The sequence below is a fragment of the Suncus etruscus genome, chromosome 8 (assembly GCF_024139225.1).
Source record: "Suncus etruscus isolate mSunEtr1 chromosome 8, mSunEtr1.pri.cur, whole genome shotgun sequence".
NCBI lineage: Eukaryota > Metazoa > Chordata > Mammalia > Eulipotyphla > Soricidae > Suncus > Suncus etruscus.
In genome coordinates, this window is record NC_064855.1 from 12,403,695 (window position 1) to 12,418,100 (window position 14,406).

Genomic DNA, 14,406 nt, shown 5'->3' on the forward strand with positions numbered 1-14,406 from the left:
GAGACCAGAGAGTAGGGAAACCCAGACAGAAGAGCAATGAGTGGCCTAAGTTTTAGCCCAGGGTGGCCCTTAGTCATGAGATTGACTGTTTTCCTTTGATCTATATTTAAAACCAGCCTGCAAATAATAGGACCTTGAGCCCAACTTAAAGTTAAGTTGACTTTTATCCCTAGCTCAAAGGAGGATCCTAAATGAGTCACTTCCCCTGCCTGCTTCCCCCTGCTGATAAACCTTCTTCCTCTGGGGGAGGGAGGGAGCAGGGGCTGAGAACCACTCTATTCTGATAGGCCCTGCCCTACAGTCCAGGCTTTTCTGGTGGGACAAAGTCCCTGGTGGGGAGGCCATGGGGGTCTCATTTTCTGGCTCTCAATTCCAGATCCATGACTCAATTCCTCAAAATCAAAGATAGGACAGCAGGTAGGGCAAATTCCCTTGCATAAAGCTGACTTGGGTTCAAACCCAAGTCATAAATAATAATAAATGGTCCCTGAGCTCAGAGCCAGGAGTAAGCCCTGAGCACAACAGGGTGTGGCCCAGAACTAAAATCATACAACTCAGATCATTCAGACCCCTTTCACAGTGGGGGACAGGTGAAGAGACAGACAGGCTCTCTGGGTTAAAGTCTTGTTTGTGGACTGGTGAGATATGGAGGTGCCGATCAGGGGTGCCACCCTGGATTGGCTCATTAGACCAGGGTCAGGCTGTGCATTGATGACAGCGACCACTGACTCATCACACATATGGTGTGGAGCTCAGGGCTTTGCTGAGGCCCATGCAAAAATTCTGGCTGGTGGACTGTGACGGGGAGAAAGCAACAGGGTAACTTCTCATTTTCAGAGGCTGAGGGCAAGACATGCCTTCCTGCCTGCATAGTGGGCTGGGATGGTACCCAGTGGAACGAGTGGCAAACAGACCCTTGGAGATCTCCTCTCAAGCTCCCACAGCTCTGGTTATGTCTGGGGGCAAAGCTCCCTAGCAGGACTGCCACTTCCCACCTTCAGCCCCCAACCATTTGCTTTCTGGGGAAGTGATGAATTTTACCATATCATATCACTGTGGGAGTGTCATTCCCATTGTTTATTCTTCCCACCCCTATGTGTCCTGCGGTCTGGAGAGATCTTATCATTCTTTTTTCTTTTTTATTTTTTTGAATTTTGGGTCACACCCGACAGCGTTCAGAGGTTACTCCTGGCTCTATGCTCAGAAATCGCTCCTGGCAGGCTCAGGGGACCATATGGGATGCCAGGATTCGAACCACCGTCCTTCTGCATGCAAGGCAAATGCCCTACCTTCATGCTATCTCTCCAGCCCCCATGGTCTTATCACTCTTTCTTACAGGTTACCCAGGAACAGCTGAGGGCATCCTCATAGCACCTCATCTTGAGCTCTTTGCCTGCATCAAGCCCTGACTACTTCTCATAATTGCTTCATTATTATGTTGGCAGGACCTGGCATCTGCCAGCTCATGTCCCATCACAGAATAGGACACTGAGTGAGGAGTTGTGGCAAGAATCACATTAGAGCCCAGTTGAGGCTACAGGCCTAATGCCCTCCTCCTTTCCAGAATGACCCTGATTTCCTGAAGATGGGGGACGAACATCGAGTTTCTGCACAGGATCCTTTGTGGCTCTCAGTCACCCCACTGATGCCCTGCTTTGGCCTGGCTGCAGCTTTGGCTGGCACCACTCAGTGTGTAAGAAGGGGCCAGGACCACCAACTATGCCAGCACCAACACTGCTGCTGAGTGGTGTGTTCTTCCTGCCTGGCCCAGGACCCCTTGAGAGGTGCTCCCTCCTTCCTTCATGTCACCTCTACACACTGGTCTCAGTCCCTGAGCAACCAGGGCCTGCAGTGGCCATGAAGGGATATGGACAGTGCCTAGTTCTTGTTGGCGAGTGTCCCCCAAGCCCAGTCTGTTCCCCAAGTCACGCTGAGCCCATACGCAGGACGTAGGCTGTCATTTTGGGGGTGGGGATAACTTTCCAGGCTCTCTCAGCTGGTGACAGCACCTTCCTTTCTACCCTTGGGTTTCCAAACCATCTTTGGAGGTCAGAACAATTTCTCTCTAAGGAATCACCCTGAGGGACTGGAGTGAGAACACAATGAGTAGGGCATTTGCCTTGCTAGAAGTCAATCAAGGTTCAATACCCAGAATTCCATATGGTCCCCTGAGTGTGGCAGGACTGACTCCTGAATACAGTGCCAGGAGTAACCACTGAGCACTGCCAGGTGTGACCCAACCCCTCCCCCCAAAAAAAAATCCCCCCAGCGCCAGGCTGCTATGAGGTGTTAAGATTTTGCAGGAACCCTCGCCCCACATTGTGGCCAATCTGCTGCTACCCCATATCCAGTAACTCCTTCTGGCCACAGAACCAGGAGCTTTGAATGCCCCAGAGTCTCTGCAGAGCTTTGTCTAGTGGGATTGTCCTCTTCTCTTCTACCCCACGAGCTCACAGGCTAAACCAACACACCAGCATGTCAGGAGTCCTTCTAGAATGTTCTCCTGAATCAGCCCACTTCCTTCATGGCTCCCCCCCCCCACCCATACTTCACTTTTCTATAGCTGCATCCAGGACCCAAAGCTTTCTGAGGGAGGTGCGTGTCCTTATGTCTGCTTTGCTTTGTGCCTTCAGAGAATAGAACCCAGGAAACACCCTGATAATAGCCCAAGTGGCGGAAGGTATATGACAATCTACACCCACCCCAATGTGGTTCTTTTTCTGCAAGGGAAGATGCTTTCTGAGACCTGAAGATACTTCCAGAAGTACCTATCAGTTACACACCTGATCATGTCCTTCTGCATTCATGTTCCCCTTGGCTTCTAAGAAACATTCCCAGGAATTACTGACACCTCTGGGGTAGGGGTGGAGGCCAATGAGCAGCAGATGCTCTAAGGACTAGCCAGGAAACCCATTCCTGGGATGCTGCTCTTTCCCCAGTATGCCCCAAGGGCCACCATTTGGCTTTTCTGGTGATTTTGGCCTGGGCATAACCCCTAGCTTTGTGCACATCAAGCTGCCTGTACCTGGGGTGCCCACCCATGTTGGTGTGACCTGGTAGGGAGTTATATGAAATCATGTGCATAAGCTCCACTCTGAACTGATTTTCTTGGATCACAAGCAGAAAACATGAATGCAGTTAATGATCAGCATCAGCCATAGGGAAACCATCTCTTGTTTGGCCTTTTACCACCAGGTGCTGGGTTTACCTCTTTCCTGGATCTTGTTACATAAAGGCAGGTCAGGGAATACTCATATAACCACCTCTCTGGGTGGCCAGCCAGCCAGCTTCCTATCTGTCCAATCATCCACCCACTCACTCATCAACCCCAATCGATCTACCCATCAACCTCATCCAATCACCAATCCATCCATCCATCCATCCATCCATCCATCCATCCATCCATCCATCCATCTTGTTGAGGATTGGAAAAGATGAGGCCTAGAACTAGGTTCTGCGAAACCCAGTAACAGACCAAATGTTATCCCTGATCCCACAGAGCTCAACAGAGCCAAGAGAGCAACATGGCAACATGGACCCAGTAATCACAATGTCACTTAAAGTGGGTTGGGGGTTCTCCAAGAGGGTAAAGATGGGATTTTTAAGGGGACCTTGATGGATGCATACAGACAGAAAAAGAGAAGGAATAGCAATAGGAATGACATGGGGGAAGCATAGAAGGCACTAGAAGCTCTGTGTTGCCAACAATGGTGTGGGGACAACATGGAAGAAGAAAACTTTAGTTTTTCTCTCTAGAGGGATCTTCATTGCCAAAGAGCTATGTGCAGTTTAATAATATTGTGAACTGACAACACAAAACAGGAAGAAGCATCCTGTTTCGGCAGCCAGCCTGAAATTTCCATGTGGAAAAATTAAGGTGGAGCCTTAGAAGAAATCTATTCCTTCCCTCCAGCCAACAGCTGCCTCCTTATGTCAGTGCTGTGGGAGGGCCATTTTTTTTTTCCCTCTCCAGGGATGGTTTCTGAAGACCAGATGGCAGAGATCTGTAGTGTAGGACTTCCACAGTCCTCGGACATAACCAGCACCTCATAAACATCTGCCTAGTAAACTGGCTGGCCTCCATGTAATTGCCAGGAGCTGAGGAAGGTACGAGAACCTTCAAGTCAGGTCTAGAATTTAGGGTGTCAATTTGAGACAGGTAAGCAAGAGTTTCTTCTTCTGTTTTTTGTTGTTGTTGTTGTTGTTTTTGATGGTTTTTGTTTTGGAGCCACACCTGGCTGTGCTCAGGGGTTACTCCTAACTCTGTGCTCAGACACTACTCCTAGCAGGCTCAGGGAATATGGGATGTTGGGGATTAAATCTGGGTCTGCTGCGTGCAAGGCAAACACCCTACCCACTGTGCTATTGCTCCAGCCACAAGAGTTTCTTCTTTTCTTGGGGAGTGAGCCACACCCAAGGGTGACCCCTGGCTTTGTGCTCAGGGATCACTCCTGGGAAAGGTCAGAGGACCTTTTCAGGGGTTTCAGGGATCAACCCAGGGCATGTGTACTAGGCAAGCACCTTTCCTGCTGTGCTATGTCTCTGGCCTTAACAATCAGGGGAAATAGGCACCAGCACCTTCCCTACATGCACAGAGACACTAATTTGGGGGCCTCTCCTCTGGTCTCCAGCCTTGGCTGTTTTCCACACTCTTGGTGGGAACATTTGTGAGTGTGAGTCACACTCACAAAGATCACTCAACACACATACATGCTCACAACTGCTCACATTCCCCTGCACAACATGCTCAGACACACAGACACACATGACCCCTGACATCACCAGCCCATGGATGCTCAGGACACACACACACACACACACACATTCTCACACACCCAGTCAGAGGCGCACAAATGGTGACACTCACATTTTCCATCTATCAGTGGTTTGCAAACAGGAAACCGGGGGTGGGGGGCAGGCTGGGGAGATGAGGGCGAAGTCAGAGAGCGGTGGGCCAGGTGCAGGGCCGTGTTCAGGGGGCCAGGCTCCGGCCCCTTCCCAGGGGTCCTATCATGATTAGGAGGGCACAGGCTACCTCCCCACACTCTTGGCTGCCACCCAGATCCATGGGGCTCCCTCAGCCAAGGCTGTCTGCAAGGAGCAAGGTACCTCCAGGCTGTCCTGGCTGCCCACATGTCCCTGTGCTCTGGAACTATCCCCCAGGATGCTGAAGCACTGCATTGGCCTTTCCCCGATCTCCTCCAACTCCCACTCCCTGCTCTTCCCAGCTCCCCTGAAGATGGTGCTCTTGGGGCCAGGCCCCAGCCTGATTCTACCATCCATGTAGCACCTGCTCACTGCTCCTCAGGTCTTACACCATAAGGCTATGGTCAATATTTCCCTAACCTTCGCCATGGCTCGAGGAGGCATGGACAGAGAGCTCATCTCTCAGAGAAGAAGACTGAGGGCCCCAGAAGCAAGTCATGGGGTCCCCCTGTTCAGTACCGAGAGGCTCCAGGCTCTGCACTGGGGTGTGACTGAGATGGCTGGCTGGTCCAGACACTGATGGGAAACAAAGTGAGCTGGAGGAAGGGACAGAGCGTCTCAGGGGCCCAAGGGGACACATGTGCTCCCCACCCCACCTGGCTTCCTTATACACTCGCACAAGCAACTCCCACAAACAAGACATAAAACACACACATAACATGCCACAGACCATACCACACTTATGTCAACAACTATAGACCATACTACCACACACATCTCATACACTGTATTATACAAACCACACTAACACACACTACACGATCACACACAAACACCTCATGCTATACTGCCTCTCTACACAAAGATCATACTTCATCACCACAAACACACATCATACTATATTACCACACAAACACACATTAGCCTATATTGCCACACACAAACACATCATACTATACTACCATCCCACACTAACTACATTGCATGCAAACACACAACATATTACACTACCACACCACACACATCACCCCTCCCTAGTACCCATCAATCACACACATTCCACATATTCCATACTAGAACACCACGCCAGGTACATATCACAAAAAATGCTATCACACTTAACACGCACACACCCCCCATACGGCATATATCATATTCATCACACACATCAGGGCCACACAAAATTCACCACACACGGATCATGAGGAAGGGGAGGACACTGATATGACCTCACAGCCCGAGGCAGCTGGAACGGTCCATGCCTAGAGAGAAAGGTGGAAGGACACCCTGAGATATAATTCATTTTGAGGGGTGAATGACATTTCCAAAGCTTTGTTTTCTTTCTCATAGAGGAGAGTGATTATATTTTCCCCTTAGTAATCACTTCAAAGAGGAAACTGGTGAGGGACACATAACACTCCCATGCCATCTTCCTGTTGGGGTGGGGGCACTGGGATCACAGCAGGTTGTCCCCCACGACCAAAGAGAATGAAATGTAGCCACCGAACAGGAAAGAAGACACAGGACCAGACAAATAAGGCCAGTATGGATCCCGGCCAGTCCTGTGACGCTTGAGGAGATCACTTCTGGAAGGACCCTAGAGACTCGAGTTTTGGGGTCTGCTCTGGGAGTCTTTCTCCAGTAGTTCCATTCTAGTCTTTTCCCCTTCTGGTCTCAGCCTTTCCCTCAAAGGCTCTCTTGGGCCTTCTAGGCCTTTCTACTCCCCAGGAGGCAAGAGACTATTCCTGGAGGCTCCTGACTGACAAGTGAGGAAGTGGATGCTGAGGCGATCTGGCTCTTTTCCAGCTCCAGAGTGTCTCTCGAACTGTCTCCTGTGGGGCAGGAAGAGTCTCCTGTGGGGCAGGAAGAGGGGCTCTTGATTGCTGTGACACTGTCGGCCTGGAGTCGCTCAACTCAACTCCTGCTGTGTGGGCTGATGAATGCACCTCAGGCTCTAGGAAAGAACCTTCTGGAAGCTCTCCAGAAGAGGAGGAACACTGGCTACTTGGGCTGTATGACCCAAGGAATTGCTCAAGGCTGGTTTCACTGGTCAGCAAAAGGGTCCAGGAAGCAAGAAGCAGGGTGGGGCGCTGCACCCAGGCCACCCAGGCTCGGAAAGTTCATGTTGGGGGGCCTGAGGGGGTGGGGGAGAGAGCAGCTGGGCTTTCACTCAGAGTCAGCGAAGCTTGTCCAAGCATAGCCTCATGGGCCTCATCCAAATAGGTCAGCGTGGCCACAAGAGCGGGTGAAGATTCTAGTAAGTGAGACTGACTGCTCACAGGCCCTGAGGGGTGACAGGGGACACTGAGATGTCCCTCCATGAATGACAGTCTCAGAGTGAGGGGCTCCAGCAAGCCCCCCGCTATTCCTCCATCGACACCTGGCAGGCAGCATTGCACCGATGGTGGCTGACCTCAAGTTTTCTTGGTGTTTAGTTATTTGTTTCCTTTTGTGAATGGTTTTGCACTGAGTCCAAGTGACTAGTGCTCAAGTCTCACTGCCAGAAGTGAACAAGACAGAACAGGAAACATGTCCATGGAGCAGGAATCGAATCTGACTGAGTTAGACTTTTTCTGTGTACACACCAGTAGGAATCTGATTCTTGGCACAGTTCTCTCCTGCAAACTTACTGGCATATGAAGGCCAATCTGAATTGAATTTAGATTATTTTGGTCACACCTGACAGTGGTCAGGGGCCACTCCTGGCTCTAAGCTCAGAAATAGCTCCTCGCAGGGATTTGAACCGCCCTCCTTCCTGCATGCAAAGCAAATGCCCTACCTCCATGCCATCTCTCCAGCTCCTATCCTTTTTAGTTTGTTATGGCTGAGGGCTGTCTCTGAAACAGTGCTCAGAGGGTGCAGGGTCACTCCCGGTGGCCCCAGACCCAGCTGTATGGGACTAATGGGTGAGTATTTGGGCTCTTCATTGCTAGGGGCCACCAGGGCTGTAGAGGGCCCTAGAGGTTCTAGAGAGGTCATGTGGTTTCTGGGAGAGAATTTAGGACTCTATGCAAAGCGTGTGCCCCAGGCTCTAAACTATTTCCCACTCCCTTCACGGGGTATGGGGGAAGGAGGTCCACACTGTCAGAACCAGTGACACAGGGTCACACACATACTACACAGAACACATATCACATACCACATGCATATACATATTCATACATACTGTACACCAGGAGTCTCAAACTCCCATGGACTGCAAATGGCCCCCCATACAACATTTTGTGGCCCTGCCCTAGAGGAATCTTTTTTTTGTTTTATTTTAGTTGTTTGGGTCACACCCCCCAACGTTCAAGGCTTACTACTGACTTTGCACTCAAGGATCACCCTGACTTTGCCTCCTGAGGCCCGCAGGTAAATTGAATTTGAGACCCCTGCCATACACCAATAGACACATATATTTTATGCCATACATAGGGACACATATGCACATATTCACATATATAACACACATATCGACACTTACACATATATTCACAGACATGTAGATTTCATGTGGGATGGGCGAGGTCAAACCTGATGGTATTTAGGAGGTACTTGGGGACTCAAACCTGGGCTCTATACATGCAAAATCTACCCATCCAATGAGCGGTAATCCAACGAGCTATTTCTCAGACCATGGCTTCTCTATTTGTTGGGGGAGGAGGGCCACACCCAATGATGCTCAGGTTTCTCCTGCCTCTGCACTCAGGAATCACTCCTGGCAATGTTTGTTGGGGGACCATATGGGATGCTAGGGATGAAACCCAGGGCTACTGTGTGCAAAGCAAATGCCCTATTTTTGGTATAATCGCTTTACCCCTGGAGTCTCTCAATGTTTCAGTTAAAAACATTATCCATTTTGGTTGTTGCTTTTTATGGTTGGGCTCAGGGCTTACTCTTGGCCCTGTGATCAGTGGCCAGTCTGGCAGTGTTTGGGGGAATATATAGAGTGCTGATTTTAAATCTGAGTTGGCTATGTACAAGGTGTTTATCCCTTAAGGAAAAGATCCAGTACTCGGGAGTCTGTAGACTTCACCAGCATTCTCTCTGATACCTGGAAATCTATGTATGTCCAAGTACAGTGTTACATGTCAACAGGAACCAAACTGCCAGGAGTGTTGGGTTTCCAGTTAGACCATTTACCCCAACCCCATAGTCTTTATTGCACAATGATTAGACACCACAAAAGCGTGACTTCTGCTAAAAACTATCTAAACCAATGTTTCTCAACTGGGACCATACGAGGAGATCCCAGACTGCAACTCAAGAGTTGGCCTCAATCTGTCCTTTTCTTCCTTCTCACCTTGTCCATATACTCTTTCCCTATTTGAGCACTGTGGTGGATCACAGGTCCCCAGATTCTGGTCTGGGAAAGCTGATGTCTACCCAGAGCTGTGCCACTGTGCGATGGCCAACAGGTACCCTGACCTTTCTGGACATCAGTGATGGCTGTGCCAGGTGTAAGCATTCTACTAATGAGAAGCTGAAGAAAGCACAGGCTTGTCCCATTTAGGGATAAGACCTTCACTCCACTCTTGCCCAGGCCTGTCAGGAGAGCCCACCCTCTCTCTTCACACCCTGGATTTCAGTGCTGCTGAAAGGAGCTTCACCTGCACACACACACACACACACACACACACACACACACACACACACACACACACACACACACACACACACACACACACACGTCTGGTCTACTTTCCCACCAATGTAGAGCTCAGTCTGCTCAGTGGATGCTGGGCTCTGGGCACCACTTGATGAAGATGTATTGGTGGAATCCAAGTAAACAGAATCTGTGCTGTCTATGAAAGCTTCAGGGCACATGGAACACAGGGCTTGGGAGAATCTGTCTGTGGTTTGGCTTACTAGTGGGAAGGGATCAGAACCTCATCAGATACCATGAACTTCAGGATCAAAGAAGCACCGAGGTCCTATGTCTCTGGGCTGTGCCAACTGGGCAGAGGATATGGCAGAGCCTTCTTGGAACCTAGAGAGAAAGGGTGGCTCTGGAGCCTGCAGAAACCCACAGCTTTCTTTGGGATAGTTTGGGTAACAGGATGTCAGTTAGGCCGATTGGTTAAGCCAGGGAGTGAGCACAGATGACAATTCTGCCCTATGCTTCTGCTTCTCTGGCAGCACTGAGGGTTATTCTCAGTTTAGTGCTCGTGTGTGTGTGTGTGTGTGTGTGTGTGTGTGTGTGTGTGTGTGTGTGTGGGTGTGTGTGGGTGTGTATGTGTGTGTGGCCTCCTGAAGACAAAGCATGTGGCAGCCTGTTGAGTCTCTGTCTCTCTGTCTCTCTCTCTCTGTCTCCCTCTCTCTCCTTTCTTTCCCTTTCTCTCCTTCCCCCCTCCTTCCTCATTCCCTCCCTCTATATCCTGCTTCTATCCCCCCTACTCTTAAAAGTAAACTTTCACAGATCAAGATCAATATTTTCTTTTAGTCCATCCAAAGAAGGAAGTTATGTCTCTGAACAAGACAAGCCCATAAGGTGTGTTACTGAAAAGGGGAGGCAGAGCAGGTGGGCATGAAAATGATTGGGTGGTACTTACTATTGATTGATACCAAACACCTAGGCATGCAGTCTAAAGTATTCACTAGGGTTCAAGAGAAACACAAGCATCCCCATTTTATCCTCAAGAAAACTGAGTCTTGAGATGAAGTGACCAAGCCAAAGTCAAGGGCTCACATGTGGTTTTTTTGCTCTGTATTTAAAATACCTCCACTGACAACCACAGAGTGGAAAAGCTCTTATCAGAATCTTTCTCGCCTAGACTCCATTTTTCCTTCTACCATTGCAAGTCAACTTTCTTCAGAAAAAAAATTGAATTGAACCTTCAGCCCTTTAAAAATAGTCAGAGACTAAGGGAACAGGACAGCCAGTCAGCATAAAGCCGCATGCAGATGAATGTGAAATCTTGCAATAAAGGAGCTAAGAGCATCCAATGGAGAAAAGAAGATTTTTGTCAAAAGCCAATGATGGGGACACATATGAAAAAGTGAACTGTGATCACCTCTTTATACCATACATGAAAACAAGCTCAAAAAAGCTAACCCAGATTCAATCCCCGAGACCCCAAAGGTTTTCCACAGCTCTGCCAGGAGTGATCCCTAAACTCAGAGCCAGAAATAAGTCCTGAGTCTCACTGGGTGTGGCCCTAAAATAAAACACAAAATGGATGAAGGGGCCAGGGCTATAGTGCAATATTAGAGCCCAGATTTTTGCAGGTGATAGGCCCTGAGTTGGACCCCTGATGATCCTTGGTGGGTTCTGAGCACTGAACTACCAGTTCCTCAATGATGAATCTGAGAATCACTCCTATAAAGTCGACATGGGAGAAAACAGGTGATGTACTACAAAATCCCAACATCAAAAAGCTATTCAGAGACCCAAAGGCAAAGGAAGCAAAGCAAGAACCACATTAAAATAAGATGCTTTTACTCAGTCAAGAAGCTACATAGTACCAAAAAGCAACCCAGCAATTTGTCGATGTTTACATCATACATCTGACAAGGGGTTAGTATTCAACATTTAAAAGAGCTGTGGTTTTCAGGTATCAGTCTATCAGCATAAAATGGTTGAAAACACACACACACACACACACTCACACAATTCTGATATGAAGAACTCCCACAACTCAGCAGCAAAGATAGAAACAACTCAATTTAAAAGTGATTAAAGGACCTGAATTGACACTTCTGAAAGCTGAGATAGAGATGAGCCATAGTCATATGAGAAAATAGTCAATGTCACTTATTATTAGGGAAATGTACAGTCCAATACAACTGAGATCTCACACCCACTAGAGTGGTTGATGACCAACGGATTGAAGACAAGTGTGGGAATTGAAGAGGAAGAAAATCTTGCACATACATGGTTAGTAGGAATGTGACTGGGTGCAACATCCATGGAAAAGGGTTTGGGGGTTCCTTAAAATATATAGATGTGGGGCTGGAGTGATAGCACAGAGGGGAAAGCATTTGCTTTGCATATGGCTGACTTGGGTTCGATCCCTGGCATTCCACATGGTGTCCCAAACCTGCCAAGAGTAACTCTTCTGCTCCTTTGAAAGCAGAGCCAGAAATAACCCCTAAGCACATCTGGGTGAAGCCCCCAAAATATTTAGAAATGTACTGAAGAAATGGTTCAAGGGGCTGGGCAGATGTTTTGCCTGCAGGAAGCCTGGAATCACTTCTCAGCAACACATGGTCACCCTGGGCATCACCAGGAGCAAGCCCCAAGCACAGCTAGCAGTGCCCCCAAGCACCACTAAGCATGGCCTAAATCCAATTTATGTGGTGTGTGTGGGTGGATGGGGAATTGGAATTCCACATGGCCTAGCAACACCACTCAGATGTTTATACAAAGTCACACTGACCGAAAAGGTTTTCTCATTCCTATGTTCATAACAGCATTACTTATATTCATATACATGAAATCAGCCTAAATATCTATCAACAGTTGGGAGAATAAAAGCAGCCATGGATTTTATAAGAAAGATAAAATGGTGCCCACTCAAACACAATGGATGGACCTTGAGGTGATCAGAGTACAGGAAGTAGGTAAAGAGAATAATGATGACAGGATAGCTTCAGCCATGTATGAAACATGAGTTATTAAAGCAAACAAATTGGTAAAACAACCAAAAAATTCCCTTGACTTTTAGACTTGGCCAAGTGTGTGGTGGTTATAAGAAGGAGATGGGTGTGTAGGTTGCAAGAATGGTAGGTGAGTTATCCTGGAGGTAGAATGATACCTGTACAGAGGTATGACTGAATCCCTTGGATTATTGTATAATACTGAGTAGCACCGTTAGTACTAGATTAAAAGAAAATATATATAACCATGGACTCTCCCTCCTCAAGTCACAAAGTAAAACTCAAACATCTACTTTCCCACAGTCCCTCAGGGAAACTCTTGGATTTTCTTTGTTCCCCCTGAAAGCCAGTTAGTTCTTCCTCCTGTAGCTTCAATTCCTCCCCAATGCCTGAATAATCACCCCCAGATCCTCCACCTCACTTTCCTTCTGATGAAAAGTGACTGACTTTTGGTTTTCTTTGGTTTTCTACAGGAGCCACTGTGAGAAGTGTGGGGGGGCTGGCGGGTGGTGAATGGAGGGTGTACAATGCTGCTCAGTGATGCCTGAGCTGGAACTTGGGGTCTTCTGTGTGCTAGGCATGTGTTCTACTACTGCATGAACCTGACCTACAACCACTCTCTTAGGCACTTCACTGCTCAAAGGCCCTCCCCACCAATAGTTCTTCACAGCAAAACTCATGTGGAAAGCAAATGACTAATACACACTGAACCTTCAGATATGGCTCTACACACTGGGCATTGCCCATCATTGAAGAGGAGGCTCAGAATAAAATGAGTCACTGGTCCCCTAAGGAGGTTTCTCTGGTCCCCTTTCCAACTGAAATATGTTGGCTGGCTGTGGCAGAACACAGTCTCAGATAACAGTCACTTACTCTCAGCACATCTTGCTCTTTCTTCCCAAATATCCATTTTGCTTCTAATAACACTTCGGAAATCTCTTTCCTGCCATCTCCGTGAACAACAGAGATGCTCAATGAATGACAATCAGTGGCTAGCCTAGTTCAGATGCCATCTTGGGTGTGAAATCCTCAATTCGCCCAGCTTTCACTGTTATACAGTACTCTGTCTGGCTTTCATTCTGCCTCCATTAGCACTTAGCATTTTCCAGATCTTTCTCCACACACTGAAGGATGGACTTGAGCTAAAAAACCAGGCCTACCTTCTGCCTGTTCCTCTTGCAGCCTGGGGCTAGTGAGGCTGATAGCATGATGAGGAAAGAGCCTGCATTTTGCACCAATCCCCAGATCTAACAGAGCCAGGAATGTGCAAGAAATTTTGTCCTTAACACACTCTTGGGGTGAGTTACACTTCCTTATAAAAGAAGATGAAGGAGCTCAGGGAAGCAGCTGTATCAGAGGCTATGTGTGCCCTTCAATAATTGGTCCAACCAGGGAAATCAATCAAATATGGAGCCATTCTGGACCTCCCTATCTTCTTCACACCCCTGCCTCCTGCAGTCTCCAAGGATCCTAAACAAGGCATGCAGAAATGCCTTGTTCTGTCTCAGCTCCAAACACCTTCGTCTCTCATCGAACCAACCTGTTCTAGCTTTCCCAGTCTTTCTTCCCTTGCCCTCTGCATTGAGGTCCAAATTCTTCCTTTTCTTAGATGTGACCCTTCCACCCCAGTCTAGGACTTCAGAGGCTCCAGCCCAAAGCTTTTCTCGTGTGGTACCAACAGTGTCCATGCAGAGTCCAGTTCCACCTCTCTGTACAAGCTCTGCAATTCCTCTTTATCTCAACATACCACTCAACTCTTTCTCCATACATGGCTCTGTGGCTCTCTTTCCAGATGCTAGATTCTCTTTCCCAAATCCCACTTCCACACAGACCTCATTTCCACATAGGTCTGCCTTCCACACACTGTTTTCCCCTCATCTCCAAGCCAAACATTTATTT

General features: G+C 48.2%; 1 protein-coding gene across 1 annotated transcript in view; it reads right to left on the bottom strand.

Annotated features, from left to right (window-relative positions):
• The window catches only part of UBASH3B (ubiquitin associated and SH3 domain containing B), a 95,011-nt gene that overhangs the window by 39,507 nt on the left and 41,098 nt on the right, over window positions 1-14,406 (bottom strand). The window lies entirely within an intron of this gene.